The 19,937-nt window shown below is 37.8% G+C and overlaps 1 pseudogene; it reads left to right on the top strand.

The window, feature by feature from the left end:
• The first annotated feature begins 15,636 nt into the window (after window positions 1-15,636).
• Window positions 15,637-18,801, top strand: LOC123837099 (centromere protein V-like; annotated as a pseudogene).
• The last annotated feature ends 1,136 nt before the right edge of the window (window positions 18,802-19,937 follow it).

The following is a 19,937-nucleotide window of genomic DNA, read 5'->3' as shown; positions in this document are numbered from 1 at the left end:
TGAATTCCTGAGAGGAGACGAAATCCAGGTCTCCTACTCCTCCGCCATCTTGCTCCGCCCCCTCCCACACTACATTCTTTCAATGTATTTTTTTAAAAGGCCAAACCTAAAAGTCTAAAAAAAGTGACAGAAACCATAAGTAGATGAAAATTTAAAACAGAAATGTTAAAGTTTAAAAAGCACAGTTAAGCACACTAAAAGCTAAGTTATACATATGATATACAAAAAACTTCTATATAATATACAAAATACCAATCTTCAGTAAATTCAAGAGACCTAATCCTAAACTGTAGAAACCAGATTGACTCAGGATATGTGGTACCAGCTAACATTTCAATCAGATATGTAAAGATGTGGCTGAGGAAAAGATAATTTCTAAAAACACTGTTTAAATAAGTCCATATACATTGTCTCCTCCGTTCCCTTCCATCAGGCTTCCATGCTGGTACACACAACGTACCAGAGTAGAAGAAAAGAACTTTATCCTCGGGACAGGTTGAATCAAAGGAACCCTGAAAACACGGGCTCCATGTACAGGAAAAAGAGAGAAGCATCCTGATGATAGGGAGCAAAATAAGAGTCTACAACCTATATTCTTTCCCCAATGTACTCAAAGAACTCTGACAGTCCGTTTTATTATCCATACGTGAGGAGAGTACACGACCCTGCAAGGGAGGAAATGAACTACCCTAGAAGAAAGACCTACAGATTCTGATATTGAGGGTTATCCAGAGAAAGCCAACCTACCTGGATGACAATCACTATCCATGCACACATGATCAGCTATTTAGAATTAAATTCTTCAGTATGAATGGACTTCCAATGATCACTAGATATTGCAGAACAGATTCTACCTTGAAAATGAAGAACCAGTTATGCAGAAAATTAGGTAACTGCAAAAAAAACAGGAAAATTCAGAAAAACAGTGAAAAGGTTTTTTTGTTTTTTGTTTTCTTATGTGTTTAAGATACCTAAGAAGATACTGATCTCTTGAAAAAAGGACACGGTGATATAAAAAAGTGACATTCAGAGAACAAAAATGAGCTACAGAATAGTAAAAATATGAGCAAGTGACATTAATATTCTGGGAAATGGTTGGAAGATGATGTCAAAAGAAACTCTCAGAAAATAAAATGAAGCAAAAAATAAAAAACAAAAAGCAGAAAATGGAAATAAAAAGAAAATTAAAATAACAGTTCAAGGGGATGTACTGTGCCGTAATAGGAGTACCAGAAAAGAGATTATTTTTTAATGGTGGGAGGAAAAAAGGAGAGAGAGAGGCATGAGACATCAAAATTGAAAAAGCCCAGAGTGCCTTTAAAAAAATAATAAAGAAATAGAAAAAGCCCTCTGCACAATGAACAGTGAAAAAAGGCACACATCAAATCACAACATCATATGTTTTCAAAATATGCTAGGAATGAAGAAAAATTGATACATATAAATGATCAGATTGGCATCATATTTCTCAACAATGGACCTAGAAAACATTGGAGCAAATGCTTCTCAATTCTAAAAGACTTCCAATGGATTAGTCTGAACCCCCAACGAAATCTATCAAGCAAATAAAAACATCATATGATTTTAAGTCTCAACATTTTCATCTTCCATGCATTCCTTCTCCAGGAAAAACTGGAGCATATACTCCATCAAAACAAGAAATATAAACCAAGGAAGAGGAAATCAAGAAATCCTCAAAACATGCAATTTAGTACAGAAGGTCAAAATGTGGATTCCCAATTGGAATGGTCTTTTGGTATGTCAGATAGGCTAGGCACAGTACCAGTTATTCAATCAAACACTAATCTAGGTGTTGCTGTGAAGGCACTTTTTGCATGTGATTAAAATCTGTAACAGGTTGGCATTAGGTAAGAGAGACTATCCTAGACAATCTGATGGCCCTGATTCAATACCCTGGATAGCCCTTAAGAGCAGAGGTGAATGACAGCCAAAGCAGGAATCAGAAGAATCTGATTCACAGAGATCTAAGACAGTTGATAATGGTGTCCCTAGAGAAGAAACAGATAGACAGTTTTTTAAATTCATACTTTATCTATATTAATGGAAGGATCTTAGGTATAGTGAACAGAAGTCACTTGAATCACTAGAGACAAGCTCCTCAATCAATTCTCTGATGGGAGCCGGTTTACAGATCCAGAAATCATGGAATGAAGTGGAGGCCAGATCCTCTTCAAGACAGCCCTTGCTATATTGCCAACAATGTATAATATTAATTTTTCTCCAAGCCTTTCACAAAGGGACCTAGGACCAATTACCAGAAAAAGTATAAATTGGGGAAAGGGAAATAATCACTTTTCAGGGATTATTGTCCACTGGCTCTAAACTGACACTAATTCTTGAAGACCCAAAATGTCCTTATGGTCCATCAGTCAGAGTAGGGTCCTATAAAGATAAGGGATTGATGGATTCTAGCTCAGGTCTATCTGACCCAGTGGGTCCCCAAATCCATCCGACAGCTATTTATCCAGTTTCAGAAGGCATCATTAGAATAGATATACTCAAAACCGGGCAGGATTATAACATTGGTTCCCTGATCTGTGGAGTAAGGGCTATTATGCTAGTAATGACCAAGTGGAACCCACAAAAACTGCTTTACCTGGGAAAATGGTAAACCAAAAGTAATACCACTTTCCCAGAGGATTGCAGACATTTGTGGCACTACCAAAGACTTGATCCTCATTTAACACACCTATTGGGCCTATGCAGAAAATAAATGGATCTTGGAGAATGGCAGTAGATTATCATAAATTTAATCAAATAATGACTCAAATTACAATGCTGTTCCAGTCGTGGTTTCCTTGCTTGAACAAATTAACACATCCCCTGTTGCCATGCAATTATCAATCTGCCAAGTGATTTTTTTCTCTATACTCAGTAAAGACCACCAGAAGCAACTTGCTTTCAGTTGACAAGATAATCAATATGCCTACACCATCCTACTTCAGGTCATATCAACTCTACATCTGTGTCATAATTTAATCTGCAGGAACTTAGTCACTTTTCCCTTATATAATACTATGGTGATACTATGCTGATTAGCCTTGGCAAAAAGGAGAAGCAACTGCTATAGATATTTAGATAAAACTTCAGTATATCAGAAGTAGAAAATAAATCCAACAAGAATGCAGGGGCCTTTCACCTCAGCAAAATTTCATGGGGAGCAGCAGTGTGAGCACATCAAGATAGATCTTTGATGGTGAGGGCTGTTGTTGGCTCTAGCCCCTCCTACCAGTGAAAAATGCTCAATTCCTAGTGGACCTCTTTGTATTTCCAAGGCAACATGATACCCATTTGGGTGTGCTACTTCAGCTCACTTACAGAATGACTTGAAAAGCTGCTAGTTTTGAGTGGGACCCAGTACAAGAAAAGGCTAGGCAGTAGATCCAGGTTGCCAGGCAAGTTTCTCAGCCACTTAGCCTTTATGATCCAGCAGACACGATGTGCTTGAAGTGTTAGTGGCAGATATAAATGCTGTGTGGAGTCTTTGGTAGGCCCTTAAGTTTCTGCCATCCTCTGCAAATAACTATTCTCATTTTGAGAACAAGCTTTTGGATTGTTGCCGAGTCTTAGTAGAGACTGAATGCTTAACTGAGGGCTACCAGGTTGCCATGATGCCCATCATGAACTGGCTGTTGTCTGAAACACCAATCCATAAAGTTGGACATGCACAATGGCCCTATAGCCTCTTTCTGAGACATCCTGGAAGGAACGTGAAGGGAAGTCCTTCCAGTGGGCAGAGCTTCAAGCAGCATACCTGATTGTTCATTTTGTCTGCAAGGGGCAATAGCCAGATATAAGAGTCTATGTAAATTCATAAGCCATGGCCAGTGGTTTGGCTGGATGGTCAGGGACTTGGAAGGAACACTGGAAAATTGGTAACAAAGAGGTCTGAGAAAGAAGTATGTGTTCATAGACATCTCTGAATAGGAAAATAACATAAAGATATTTGTGCCCTACATGAATGATCACCAGAGTAACCTCATCAGACACGGATTTTAATAAAATGGAGAGTGAGCCATTCTGTGGATACCAGTTACCCTTTTTCACCCAGTGAGATCATGAACAAAGTGATCATGGTGGCGGGTTATGCATGTGCTCAGCAACATGGACCTTTACTCACCAAGGCCAACTAGTTACAGCCACTGCCAGCTGCTGAGTTTGTCAGTAGGAGAGAACAGCATTGAGTCTATAATATGGCACCATGCTCCGGGGCGGTTGGCCAGATACCTGCTGGCATGTTAAATGCATTGGACTACTTACATCCTGGAAGGAGTAGCACTTTGTTCTTACTGGAATAGTTAACTACTCTGGATATGGTTTGTCTTCCCTGTATGCAGTAATACCGTCAGTGGATTTATAAAATATCTTATCCAACACCATTACCACACAGCATTGCTTCTGATCAAGAAACTCACTTCACAGCATATGAAGTCTAGTAATGGGCCCGTCCTGATGGAATTCATCTTGATAGAGGAGTATAAGGCATTAAAAGACTCAGTTACAGTGCCAACTAGATGACAACGCCTGGTCTGGCTGAGGCAATATCGTGTAGGATGTTATATATACTCTAAATCACAGTCCAATATATAGCCAAGAATTAAATGGAATTGGCTGCATTCACTACTACTCCTAGAGATCCCTAAATAAAAAGTTTGCCTTCTATCACCATGAACTTAGGCTTTGCTAATTTAGAGGTCATAGATCCAAGAGGAAGAATGCTTCCACAAAGACACAACAATTCCACTCACCTGGAGTAGAGAATGACAACCGGCTCCTTTGGGTTCTTCATGCATTTGAATCAAAAAACAAACAAAAGGGTTACTGTACAGGTTGGGGTGACTGATCCCAATTACCAAGGGGAAATTGGGCTGCTACAATGCAATGGAGGTAAGAAGATCTCTTAAGTGTCTACTTACTATTACCATATCTTGTGATTTAACTCAGCAGAAAACTAAAACAACCCCATTCAAGCAGGACTGATAATGGCCCAGATCTCTCAAAAATAAAAGTTTGGACCACACGGCCAGGTAAAGAGCAAAGACCAGTTGAAGTGCTTACTGAAGGCACAGGAAATATGGAATGAGTAGTGGAATACGGTGGTTATCAATACCTACAATAGCTACAACCACATGACCAGTTGCAGAAACAAGGATTATAATTATTTCTGCCTTATTTTTAATATTTATTTATATACACATTAACGAAATATTTTTATTTTTTCTCTCTTACCAACTTATCATCTAACACAAGATGGATTAATAATAGCGACTTAATCTCACAGAATTTAACTCACAGAATGGCAAAGAAGAAGAGTGAACCTCATCCAAGGACTTTGCATACTCTTCTGGGAAATCTGAACGTGTTTTTGGTTATATGCATATTATATCATGTGAATTGGAAGTATAACCTTGTTATTCTCTTCAGTTGGAGATTAAGTGTGGTTTAAGGAAATGTACATCAGTGCTAAAATGACAAAGAGTGGACTGAAATGGTCTTTTGATGTATCACCTTAGTTAGGCTACAATCCAAAATTATTCAAACATGAATCTAAACATTGCTGGGAAATTATTTTGTAGATGTAATTCAAGCTCATAATTTAATTCTAAGGGAGATTATACTAGATAATCTGAGTGGACCTGTTTCAATCAGCTGAAAGTCTGTTAGAGTACAGCTGAGGCTTCCCTAATGAAGAAGAAATTCCCCTATGGACCAACAATCTCAGACTGAACCTGAGTATTCCAGCTAGCCCCAACAGATGGCCTACCTTTAAATTTTCAGAATTGTCAAGTCAGCCCACACAATCACATAATCCAATTGCTTACAATAAAGTTCTAGTACATATATACACATACACATATACACACAGTGGGATATTACTCAGCCATGAAAATAATGAAATCTTGCCATTTGCAACAAAATGGATGAATCTAGAGGGTATAATGCTACGCGAAATAAGTTAATCAGAGAAAGGCAAATATGATTTCACTCATATGTGGAATTTAAGAAGCAAAACAAACAACTAAACAAACAAACAAAAAACCCAGAGAGACAAACAAACAAACTCTTAAATACAGGAAACAAACTGGTAGTTACCAGAAGGGAGGTGGGTGTTTGGGTGGATGGGTGAAAAAGATAAGGAGGATTAAAAGTACACTTACCAGCACTGAGAAATATATAGAATTGTTGAATCATTACACTGTCCCCTGAAACCAATATAACACTGTATGTTAACTATATGTCACTAAAAGAAGAAAGAAAATGGACACTTTATTCTCTTCCCTTCAGAAATCCACTAAAATGACTGACAAAAAATAATAAAAGGCATAAACTTGAAAAAACATTCAGTGAAATCTCCCAAAAATGTCAAGAATCAACTAGAGAGAAAAGAAAACTTCAAATAGGAAAGCTGACATAATACATCACTCAACAATGAACATTTTTACATTGTCAGGCTATTGCTAACATAATATGCTGATTTACCATAAAAAATGCGAGCTGGAGGGCACCTGGGTGGCTCAGTCGATTAAGCACCTGCCTTCGGCTCAGGTCAAGATCCCAGGGTCCTGGGATGGAGCCTGGTGTCAGGCTCTCTGCTCCACAGGGAGTCTGCTTCTCCCTCTCCCTCTGCTTGTGCTCTCTCTCTCTCTGTCAAATAAATAAATAAAATCTTTTAAGAAAATGTGAGCTGGGTTTATTGGAAAAATAGAGAGAGGGGAAGTGAACTGAAGAAAGGGATAAAAAGAGGTACAGGAAGTGAATTGTAAAAAGGGATAAAAAGAGGTACATACTTGTTGCTCATAGGTGGAAGCCAATGGGCATTATCCAAATTTAGGAAATCATGAAATATCACATGGACATTTTATAACTAAATATTAGTTCTAGAGCCCCCACCCGCAAAAAGTGTAAGTTAAAAGGAAATAGGAGGTAAGAAGGGGTGGGTCAGAGAACTTTTGGTTTTATTTACATTAAATAATTTGACTTTTAAAATAAACACATGTACTTTGATATGAGAAATTAAATTTAAATAATTCGTGTAAACTCTGCATTCTACAGATTGATTTTAGGAGATAATTAAGGAAAGCTAATCTTCTTCTAATAGACAATCAATGCCTATTTTCTTTTCTTTTTCAGTTGGGACTTCAAAACCTGTCAGTAAGTTCCTCTTTTGAATCTGAACTATTCTGTGTTATCATAACATCCCACAAGAGATTCTTGCATACTTTCACTTTCATCATTTGTAGCTTTATAAATTTTCTGTTTAGAGAATTGAGAAAAATATTAATAACTTCTTTAAGTTAGCTTGCATGTTTATTTCTGTTTGTTTATACAGAAACTATCTCAGGACAAACTGGTAAGTTCCTTTTCTCTCTCTTATCGCTAGTATACTTCGGTATCTAAAGAATGGAAAAAGATTTTGCTCCAATAGTGATTGTCATAATAGTTTAAATCCCATCATTATGAGAGTATTACTGGGGTACTGAAAAACTTTATTCTCCTCCATGTACCCTTGGAAACACACCAAAGTAAAAGAAAAGATTTTTTCTTAAAGGCAAAACTATGATATCTCAGAAATAAGCAGATGAAAATTTGAAACAAAATTATTAAAGCTGAAAAGCCGATGGATGAATGATGATTAATTTAGCTATCCACAAAACATGAATCCTAAGGAAATTCAAGAGGGCTAATTGTAAAGACTAGAACCAGAGGGCTCAGGATTTCCAGGGACCAAGTAACATTTTAGTCAAAGCATGTGAAGGTGGACATGAAGACAGGATGAGTAGCTGAAAGTTTGTTAAAACAACTTCATATAAATCATCTCTCCCACTCCTCTCAATCAACCTTCTACTTTGGTCCCACACAGGAGAGGAGAAGAAAAATGGTTTATGCTCAGGAGAGGTTAGATCAAAGGAACCCTGGATACAGGGACTTCCTATACAGGCAAAATCAGGGTGACATCTGGCAACAGAGGTACAATGTAAGAGTCTAGATCCTACCTTTTTCCCCAATGCACTCAGAAAACTCAGAAAGATTAGATAACCCATGATTGGAGAAAATGAACTACCCCAGGAAAAAGACAGACTGATTCTTTTTTTTTTTAAATGACTTGAAAATATATTTTGAAATTACTGCAAAATATACATGGTTTCATTGTTATAATCTTGATTTACTCTAATGCATCCTAATTTTTTTTTATTCTTATGTTAATCCCCATACATTACATCATTAGTTTTAGATGTAGTGTTCCATGATTCATTGTTTGTGCATAACACCCAGTGCTCCATGCAGAATGTGCCCTCCTCAATACCCATTACCAGGCTAACCCATCCTCCCACCCCCCTCCCCTCTAGAACCCTCAGTTTGTTTTCCAGAGTCCATAGTCTCTCATGGTTCGTCTACCCCTCCGATTTCCCCTGCTTCATTCTTCCCCTCCTGCTACCTTCTTCTTCTGTTTTTTTCTTAACATATATTGCATTATTTGTTTCAGAGGTAGAGATCTGAGATTCAACAGTCTTGCACAATTCACAGCGCTTACCAGAGCACATACCCTCCCCAGTTATATGAAGGGTCATTCAAGGAAATCTGACTAGCCCGGATGGTAATTTGTAGCCAGACACACAAGATCAACTATTTAGTTTCATTTTTCAATATAAATGGACTTCCAAGGATCATAAGATGTTGTAAGACAGACTTCAAACCAAAAGACCAAAACTAAACCATCTTAGAGGAAATAGGAAATTAAGGAAACCAAGAAAGTTTGGAGAAAAATGTAAAACTAAAAAAATGTATTTTAGATACATGAGATAATTCACTCATAAATCAACACTAAGGTGATATAAAGTACATTCAAGGAAAAAGAGAGGTAGGATATTAAAAATATGTTAGAAATGACATACTAATAATCTGTAAGATAATATACATTTTTTTTTTTTTAAAAAAGAGCTTCCTTGGGGCAGAATCCCAGATGGGACAGTGTGGCCTCAGGATCCCTAGGGTCACAAAAAGACTCAGGGTGCCTCAGTGTGGCAGAGTTTCCAAACATCTGAGCAGGGAAGCAGCTGAAAAGAGCGAATCTAGGTGCTGGTTTTCTGCTTGCATAAACCCCCAACAGCTGCATGGTCAGGTGATAGCTCGCCAAACAGGGGCCCAGCAAAAGGCAGAAACCTGGAGAAACCACCTCACCCTCCTCTGGGAACCACAGGAGTCTGTAAAGTTTGGAGGCTGGAAACTGGGTCGCATGCCTGAGATAAAAACGCTGGGTCAGAGGCTGGGTGAACACAGAGTTAGGACAGAAACCAAGGAGACAAGAGTGATTGACTGCTTTTCTGTGAAGGCTCACTGAAGAGTGGGGGGCATTAAATTTCTGCTCCGAGGCTATAGATGGGGAACCACCATTTGTATCCCCCCCATCGGTGCTGAAAGCCTTCAGGGAGCAAAACAGAGCCACCTAGTGCAATCTGGAGCTGCTTACACTGAGCCTGGCCACCTGGGAAGGGAGGTGCAATTCCACCAGGGCAAGGACACCTGAGTATCAACACAACAGACCCCTCCCCCAAAGACCAGCAGGAACAACCCACTAACACAAAGTTTACAGATCATAGAGAACTGCAAAACCTCAGCTCTAAAGGAAAACCGTATATAGCATTCGTGGGTTTTTTTTATTATTATTATTTAGTCTTTCAGTTTTATTTTTTGTCAGCTATTTTCTTATTTTATCAGTTTTTTTAACTCTCTTTTAACTTTCATTTATATATTTATGATATATTTTTTTATTTATTTTTAGTTTATTGTTTTGTTCTGTTTTACTTCTTGTTTGCTTTTTTCTTAATTTATTTTATTTCTATTTTCTTCTGGTTTGTTTTGTTTGTATTTTTCTGGTGTTTTTGCTATTTTTGTCTTTTCTCTCTCTTTCATCTATTCTTTTCTGGACATAATAACAAGACAGAGAAACTCACACCAAAAGAAAGAAAAGGAGGCAGTACTCACTACCAGGGATTTAATCAAGATGGATATAAGTAAGATGTTGGAACTAGAATTCAAAACAATGATTATAAAGATACTAGCTGGGCTTGAAAAAAGCATAGAAGACAGTAGAGAATGCCTTACTGTAGAAATAAAAGAACTAAAACTTATCAGACTGAAATTAAAAATGTTATTACTGAGCTGAAGTCAAAAATAGATGCTCTAACTGCTAGGGTGAATGAGGCAGAAGGGGGAGTCAGTGATATACAAGACAAAATGATGGAAAAGAAGGAAGCTGAGAAAAAGAGAGGAAAACAACTGCTGATTCACAAAGGGAGAATCTGAGAAATCAGCAATACCATAAAGCAAAATAATATTAGAATAATTGGGGTCCCAGAGGAAGAGGAAGGGGGGTGGAAGGTTTATTTGAACAAATTATAGCTGAGAACTTTCCTAATCTGGGGAAGGAAACAGGCACTCAAGTCCAGGAGGCACAGAGAACTCTCCCAAAATCAATAAAAATAGGTCAACACCTCAACATATGATAGTGAAGCTTGCATTTCCACAGATAAAGAGAAAATCCTGAAAGTAGCTTGGGACAGGAGGTCTTAACCTACAAGGGTAGACACATAAGGCTGGCAGCAGACCTGACCACAGAGACTTGGGAAGCCAGAAAGGACTGGCATAATATATTCAATGTGCTAAGTGGGAAAAATATGGAGCCAAGAATACTTTATCTAGCAAGGCTGCCATTCAGAATAGAAGGAGAGATAGGAGTTTTCAGAACAAAAATTAAAGGACTTAGTGAACATTAAACCAGCCCTGAAAGAAACATTAAAAAGGATCCTTTGAGGAAGAGAGAGCCCAAAAGTAACAAAGACCAGAAAGGAACAGAGACAATCTACAGGAACAGTGACTTTACAGGTAATACAGTGGCACTAAATTCATATCTTTCAATAATTACTCTGAATGTAAATGGACTAAATGTTGCAATCAAAAGACACAGCATATCAGATTGGATAAAAAAAAAAACACAAGACCCCTCAATATGTCTCTAAGAGATACATTTTAGAGCCCAAGACACGTCCAGATTGAAAGTAAGGGGGTGGATGGGGCACCTGGGTGGCTCAGTCGGTTAAGCGTCTGCCTTCAGCTCAGGTCATGATCTCAGGGTCCTGAGAACGAGCCCCGCATTGGACTTTCTGCTCAGTGGGGAGTCTGCTTCTCTCTCTCACTCTCCCTCTGTGCTCTCTCTCTCTCTCAAATAAATAAATAAAATCTTTTTAAAAAAAGGGGGTAGACATGTTAATTGACATCACAAGAAAGATGGAGTAGCAATCCTTATATAAGACAAACTAGATTTTAAACCAAAGACTGTAATAAGAGATGAAGAAAGACACTATATCACAATAAAAGGATCTATCCAACAAGAAGTTCTAACAATTATAATATTTATGCTCCTAATTTGGGAGCAGCCAATTCTATAAACCAATTAATAACAAAATTAAAGAAACACATTAATAATAATACAATAATAGTAGGAGACTTTAACACCCCACTCACAGCAATAGATATATCATCTAAGCAGAAGATCAATAAGGAAAGAAGGCTTGGAATTCCACTGAACCGGATGGACCTCACAGATGTATACAGAGCATTTCACCCTAAAGCAACAGAATACACATTATTTTTGAGTGCATATGGAACATTCTTCAGAATAGATCACATACTGGGTCACAAATCAGGTCTCAACCTGTACCAAAGATTGAGAATATACCATGCATATTTTCAGACCACAGTGTTTTAAAACTTGAACTCAACACAGGAGAAAATTTGGAAGGAACACAAATACATGGAGGTTAAAGAACATCCTACTAAAGGATGAATGAGTCAACCAGGAGATTAAAGAAGAATTAAAAAAAATTCATGGAAAAAAATGAAAATGAAAATATGCCAGTTCAGAACTTTTGGAATGCAGCAAAGGTGGTCCTAAGAGGGAAGTATATAGCAATACAGGCCTTCCTCAAGAAACAAGAAAAGTCTCAAATACATAACCTAACCTTACACCTAAAGGAGCTGGAAAGAACAGCAAATAAAGCCTAAACCCAGAAGGATAAGAGAAATAATAAAGATTAGAGCAGAAACCAATTACCTGAAGGAAAAAAAACAGTAGAACAGATCAACGAAACTAGGAGCTGGTTCTTTGAAAGAATTAACAAGACTGATAAACCCCTAGCCAGGCTTATGAAAAAGAAAACAGAAAGGACACAAATGCATAAAATCATGAATGAAAGAGGAGAGATCACAATCAACACCAAATAAATACAAACAATTATAAGAGAATATTATAAGCAATTATATGCCAACAAATGAAGCAATCTGGAAGAAATGGGTCGATTCCTAGAAACATATAAACTACCAAAACTGAAGCAGGAAGAAAAAGAAAATCTGAACAGACCCATAAGCAGCAAAGAAATTAAAGCAGTAATCAAAAATCTCCCAGCAAACAAGAGTCCAGGGCCAGATGGCTTCCCAGTGGAATTCTACCAAACATTTAAAGAAGAATTAACACCTATTCTTCTGAAACTGTTCCGAAAAAATTGAAATGGAAGGAAAACTTCCAAACTCATTCTACGAGGCCAGCATTACCTTGATTCAGAACCCACTAAAATGGAGAATTACAGACCAATATCCCTCATGAACATGGATGCAAAAATTCTCACCAAGATACCAGCTAATAGGATCCAACAGTACATTAAAGGGATTAATCACCACAACTAAGTAGATTTTATTCCTGGGCTGCAAGGATGGTTCAACATCTGCAAATCAATCAATGTGATACAATACATTAATAATGGAAAGGACAGGAACCATATGATCCTCTCAATAGATGCAAAAAAGCATTTGACAAAATACAGCATCCTTTCTTGATAAAAACTCTCTGCAGTGTAGGGATAGAGGGAATATACCTCAATATCATAAAAGCCATATCTGAAAACCCACAGTGAATATCATTCTCAATGAGGAAAACCTGAGAACTTTTCCCCTAAGGTTAGAAATATGACAGGGATGTCCACTCTCACCAGTGTTGTTCAACTAGACATGTTTCCAAAGGCAAGGAAAATAAAAGCCAAATTGAACTATTGGGACTTCAAGATAAAAAGTTTTTTCACAGCAAAGAAAAGAGTTGACAAAACTAAAACAACCTACAGAATGGGAGAAGATATTTGCAAATGTTTTATCAGATAAAGGGCTAATATCCAAAATCTATAAAGAACTTAAAAAACAAAAAATCATCAAGAAATGGGCAGAAGACATAAACAGACATTTCTCCAAAGAAGACAGCCAGATGGCCAACAGACACATGATAAAATGCTCAACATCACTTGGCATCAGTGAAATACAAATCAAAACCACAATGAGATACCACCTCACACCTATCAGAATGGCCAAAATTAACAAGTCAGGAAATGACAGATGTTGGTGAGGATGCAGAGAAAGGGGAACCCTCTTTCACTGTTGGGGGGAATGCAAAGTGGTGCAGCCACTCTGGAAAACAGTATGAAGTTTCCTCAAAAAGTTAAAAATAGAGCTACCCTATGACTCAGCAATTACACTACTAGGTATTTACCCAATGTATACAAACATAGTGATTTGAAGGGGCACATGCATCTCAATGTTTATAACAACAATGTCCACAATAGCCAAACTATGGAAAGAGCCCAGATGTCCATCAACAGATGAATGGATAAAAAAGTAATATTCCATTGTGTGTGTGTGTGTGTGTGTGTGTAGTAGAGGGTATTATACTAAGTGAAATAAGTCAGAGAAAGACAAATATAATATCATTTCACTCATATGTCAAATTTAAGGAACAAAACAGATGAACATAGGGAAAGGGAATGAAAAGTAAAGAAAGATGAAATCAGAGAGGGAGACAAACCATAAGAAACTCTTAACTCTAGGAAACAAACTGATAGTTACTGGAGGGGAGGTGGGTGGAGGGATGGGGTAACTGGGTGATGGGCACTAAGGAGGGCATGTGATGGAATGAGCACTGGGTATGAAATGCAACTGATGAATCTCTAAACTCTACTTCTGAAACTAATAATACACTATATGTTAATTAATTGATTTTAGTAAATAAATAAATAAATAGCTTCCAGAGGCTTGGTCAACACAAGTAAGAAGCGCTGGAAGAGCAGTGTGCCCCTTCCAACATTCCTTGCCCTATACATTTCTTCCGGCCGGATGTTCATCTCCATTCATTGAAGAAATACACCAGCAGATATAATTGCATAAAAAGAGTACTAGAAGACTGATAACTTCTTCAGGGAAAAGATTTTTCTTCAGTTCCAAGTGACTAGAAAGGAGGAGAGCAGTGTGGATAAGGAACAGATTTCTTAACGTATATACCTGAAAAATCCTCATAGCCAGCATTGTTGTCAACAGAAAAAGCAATCCAAAATTAATGTTTCTTCTGCAAATCTGTGACCTAACAAATAAACAGTCTCTAATAACAAAACAAAATAAAACAAAACTTCCAGAGAGGCAAATGAAATAAAACAGAGAAGATGGGAATTAAACAAAGTAATGGCTCCAAAAGATCTGCTCCTCTTTAACAGGAGAGCAGGACACTTATGAATCAACAACAGGGTGATATGAAAAGCATACTATGGGAAAAAAGAGCTGTAGTTTATTAAAAATATGAAGGACTTAAATAGTAATATTCTGTACAATAGTTGGAAAATGAGGTCAATAAAATTCCTAGAAAGTCAACTGAATCAAACAAAACAAAGACAGAAAATAGGAATTAAGAGAAAAGAAAAGAACAACTCGGGAATATTTATTCCACATTAACAAGAGTAACAGTCAGGGTCCTGGGATCGAGCCCCACATCTGGCTCCCTGCTCGGCAGGAAGCCTGCTTCTCCCTTCCCACTCCCCCTGCTTGTGTTCCTGCTCTCGCTGTCTCTCTCTCTGTCAAATAAATAAATAAAATCTTAAAAAAAAAAAAAAAACAAGAGTACCAGTCATAGATCAAACATTTTTTTATCAAACCCAACAATTTTTGTTGGGGGTGGGGAGTGAACAGTGACCCAGATTTTCATACCATAAAAAGTTAAAATTGAGAGTCCACCAGGTCTCTTCATAATAAGTGGGAAAAGGCACACACTAAGACATAGCCACATGCATTTTCAGAACATAAGAAAAAAAGAAAAGTTGACAAATACCAGGTTCAGGATTCAGAATAGCATAAGATTTCTCAATAACAACAGTTAAAATTAGAAAACAATGGACCACTGCTTTCAAATTCTAATGGAAATAATTTCAGTGGAGAATTCCGTATTCCCCAAAATCTTATCAAACAAATGTGAAGGTCAAATGACGCTATCTTCATGAATGCAAAGTGATAAAATTTCCATCTTCCATGTCCTCTTTATTCAGAAGAAACATGTGAGTGTACTCCACAAACGCAAAGATGTAACCCAAGGAAGAGAAACTCAAGGGATCCAAAAGGGATTGCAAAAACATGCAATTCAATCAAAAGGTCAAACTGCATCTTCCCAGCTTGTTAGTGACAAAAATCCCAAAATGACCACCAGTCCGCAAAAAATCATCTAGTCCAGTTGAAATACTGAGGGATTTGTGGCAGATGTCTTTGAAAGACAAGAAACTGGACAGATGCCCAGGTATGTTTCAACAAACTAAACGACTATACATTTCAGGCATTAATTTTGGAGATACGTTAGTGATTACTGCAAAAAAAAATTAAATGAAAAAATAAAAGCAATATAAATTCCAGGTAATAGTAAAAATTTGTAAAGGACTGAAGTAAAACCACACTGATAAACTGGTTGCACTTTAATAGTATTTATCTGGTCACAATAATGTAAACACAGAATAATGATTTTTAGCAGAAGTTGTGATATACAAAATGAGGATAGTGAAGTGTATAGTGTAGTAGGCTCAAAATAGAGAGCTCCACCTCATCTTACAGAAGCTATTGAGACGTCTCATTCTTCATTCCTAATATTGGGAAATGTGTGTTCTCTCTCTTTTTAGCATTCTTGTCAGTGGGTTAGTACCTTCTTCAGTCATTTTTCAAAGAATGAATTTTGGGCCAAAAGAAAATATTTAGAATGAAGCATGGAAACAAAAGGATGCAGAATAAAGGAAAGCATATCAGAGTAATACCAGTTACAGAGAAAAAGTCAAACATCTGCATGATTAATATGCCAGAAGGAGAAAAGAGAAAGAACGAGAAACAAGGAATATTGCAACAAGGAATTTCCCAATACCAGGAAGATATGATACCACAGATTTAAAAATCACTATTGGGGCGCTTGGGTGGCTCAGTTGATTAAGCAGCCAACTCTTGATTCCAGCTCAGGTCATGATCTTGGGATCCTGGATAGAACCCCAAGTTGGGCTTCCCGCTTGGAGCAGAGTCCGCTTGAGATTCTTTCTCTCCCTCTCCCTCTGCCCCTCCCACCACTCACATGCACGCTCTCTCTCTAGAATAAATATATAAATCTTTTAAGAAAATAAAATAAATAAAATAAAAATCACTATCAACTCCAAACTAGATAAGTTTAAAAACAAAGTAAGATCTAGAATACCAGAATAATACTCCTAAGAAACTCAAAAAGCTGATGGACATTGGGGAGGGTACGTGTAGTGGTGAGTGCTGTGTATTGTGTAAGACTGATGGATCACAGACCTGTACCCCTGAAACAAATAACACATTATATGTTAATAAAAAAAAAAGAAATTCAAAAAGCAAGTCTTAAAAGCAGAGAAAAGAAATAGTGTACCTTCAGAGGTAAACTGTAAGATTAAGATTTCCTCAATACAAACAACAGTAGTCAGGATAAAAGAAAATGAAACCTTCAATGTACTGAAAGAAAATAACTGCCAACATTTAATTCCATACAAAACCAAAATATTGTTAATTTGAAGGTGAAATAAAAGCAATTCTAGACCAAGAAAAAGTAAAATTAATTAGAATATTCCTACTAAATATCCTAGATGAAAATTCCAAAAATGCTGTGAGGAATATCAAACCTGAAAAGGTAAATACACAGGTAATCTTAATAGCTACTGACCACAAAACAATAACATCCTGAGGGTTTTTAACATCAATGCTGATGTCCACATGTGTGTATAATTAAAATAAATGAGACTAATAACATATAAGTAGAGACAGGGATAATAAAGTATGCTTGCTTTATACACAGAGGTAAAAATACTAATTTTATCAGACTTTGATAAATCAAGGTTACAATTTGTAATCTCTATAGTAACAACTAATAAAATACTATAGTAATATAAAATACAAAGCTAAAGAGGCAGAACATGAAAAAATTAAAAGTCCACCAACATAAAAGAAGAAGAGAAGAAAGGAAAGAAGGGAGGAATTAGCCAGGAAGGGAGGGAGGGAAAAAAGCTGAGGAGGAGGGAGAGAGAAATATTGCAGGTACTGTGGTTGGAAAGCATGTAGTAAAATGGTTTTAAAATCAGTTATATCAATAATCCCTTGAATTGCAAATGGATCAACTGCTTCCATTTAAAAGACAAGAATAATCTGACTAGATAAATAAAAATATAAAATAAAACCCACATCTATATTTACAAGAGACAAATCTAAAATATGAGTACAGCGAAAGATTGAAAAATTAAAAGATGAAAAAATACTGCAGAAACTCTAACCTAAAGAGAGTAGTTACCGATATATTAATTTCAGGAATCTAAGGCAAAAAGCATTATTAGCGATTAAGATGGATATCACATAATGATAATATGTTCAATTGGCCAGAAAAATACAGCAATTCTAAACTTGTATACCAGGTGCCCTTAAGCAACTGCAGACCCTGCGCAGCAGAAATTCCCGCTGTAACTTTTGACTCCCTAAAAACTGGATAGCCTCAATAGCCTGTTGACCTGAAGCCTCACCAATATCAGAAACAAACACACATTCAGTATATTATACATATATATACTATATTCATAAAATAGGTGAGAGAAAAGAAAACGTTATTAAGTAAACCATAAGGAAGAGAAAAACATTTACAGTAGTCTACCGTAAAAAATCCGGGAATAGAGCCACGGCAGGCTAGGAGCAGAGCTGCAACTCCAGGGACCAGCGGCTGGCCACCCACAGCACCCCACCTGCCAGGCCCCGGCAGAGGCAGTCCGGGAGGAGGGTGAGGCACAGCCAGCAAGAGGCGGCAGAGGAACACATCCCTGGGTCCCAGGCAGGCCTGGAGCTGGCCCGGCCCCTCCCCGCACTGCTCAGGCAGCTACCTCCCCAGCAACCGCGAAGACCTCCAGCCATGCTGGACCTCCGCTACGAGGGGAGCGCTGGGACAGGCTCCAGAAACTGCGGAAGCTCACCTTGGAGGGCGCCGCCAAGCTGTCGTCGGACACACTGCATTACCAGGGCCTGCTGGAGCACACAGGAGGCTGCCGCTGTGGAGCAGTCCTCTGAAATTTTGGCCTCAGTGCACCTGCACTTCTTTGACCGCAACTGCATTTGCGAGAAGTAGGATACACATTTCACCCTTCCAGCTCCTGAAGGAAGCCCAGAGAGTAACTACACACACAGTCAACACGCACAAAGCACAGCACACCTTCTGTAAGAGATGGGACGTTCAGAGCTTTTCCAACTCACCACTCAAACCCTGGAGACTTCTCAATTGCCCCACAACGTCTAGATGAGGGCATCACCTGGAGTGTGGTCCTTGAGGAATTCAATGGTAGCAACTGGGAGAAGACCAGAAAGGGCCACGAGAGCATCAGGATCATGTCTAAACAGTGAGCTCCTGTTCTTCCCTTACTGGAAAGGAGCTTTGATGTCCCCACTGCATTCTGGTGGTGTTCATCAGTGTGGCTGACTCAGGCTGCTGGGTCCACTGGCCCAGGGCCATCTCAATTTCTACAGTTTGCTCCAGCCATCAGTTTCTTTAGGTAGCTCTTTGTCCTTCCTCAGACCAGATTTTGATGTGGGCTAGTTGACATCCTTCTTTCACTTCCCAGCTTTTGTGTGATCTTTTAGAAAATTAATTTTTAACAATAAAGCAAAAAGAAAAAAATCATGTATAAGTGGACCCATGCAGTTCAAACCTATGTTGTTCAAGGCTCAACTGTAACATAACATAACATAACATAACATAACATAACAACATAACATAACATAACCTCAAATATATGTAAAGCAAACCATGAAAGCATAAAAAGAGAGCAATCCATAATCATTTGGGAGATTTAAATTTTTTACTGTCACTAACTAATAAAATAAGTACACACAGGCACACACAGAATATGAAAGATTTTAACATGATTAACAAATTTGATACCACAAAGGAATACAGAATCCAACATTTCACAACAACAGGTGTATAATTTTCAAATATAAACAGAATGTGTTAAAAAATTGACCATATGTTAAGACATAGATCAAGTTTCAACAATTTTCAAAGAGTAAAAATTACAAAGTATATTTTCTGTTACATATGTCACAACTAAATTAGATTTATTCCAAAAACCAAAATTGCTTTATCATCAAAAATCAGTCAATATGATTCGCCACATACATTAGATAGCATGATGGTTCCCCTTGCCCCAAACATGTCCATGTCCTGATCCCTGGAATCCATACGGTACCTTAGATAGCAAAAAGGACTTTACAAATGTGATTCAGTTTGGGATCTTGAGATGAGAAGATTAGCCTGAGTTATCCTTGTAATCACAAGGATCCTTAGAGAGGCAGGAGGATCAGAGTCAGAGACATAGAATGGATCATTCCAACCTCTCTATGAGGAAGGGGCCATGAAACAAGGAATGCAAGCAGCCTCTAGGAACTGGAAAAGGCAAAGAAACAGATTCTCCCCTAGAGCCTCCAAAGGGAACGCTGCCATACCATAATTGTGGTCCACTGAGCCTGACTTTGGAGTC

The sequence above is a fragment of the Mirounga angustirostris genome, unplaced genomic scaffold (genome assembly GCF_029215605.1).
Source record: "Mirounga angustirostris isolate CCGP_5_RB_7025 unplaced genomic scaffold, mMirAng1.0.hap1 SCAF_8, whole genome shotgun sequence".
NCBI lineage: Eukaryota > Metazoa > Chordata > Mammalia > Carnivora > Phocidae > Mirounga > Mirounga angustirostris.
Note: the sequence above shows the minus strand (reverse complement) of the source record. Positions and strands in the feature narration are given on the sequence as shown.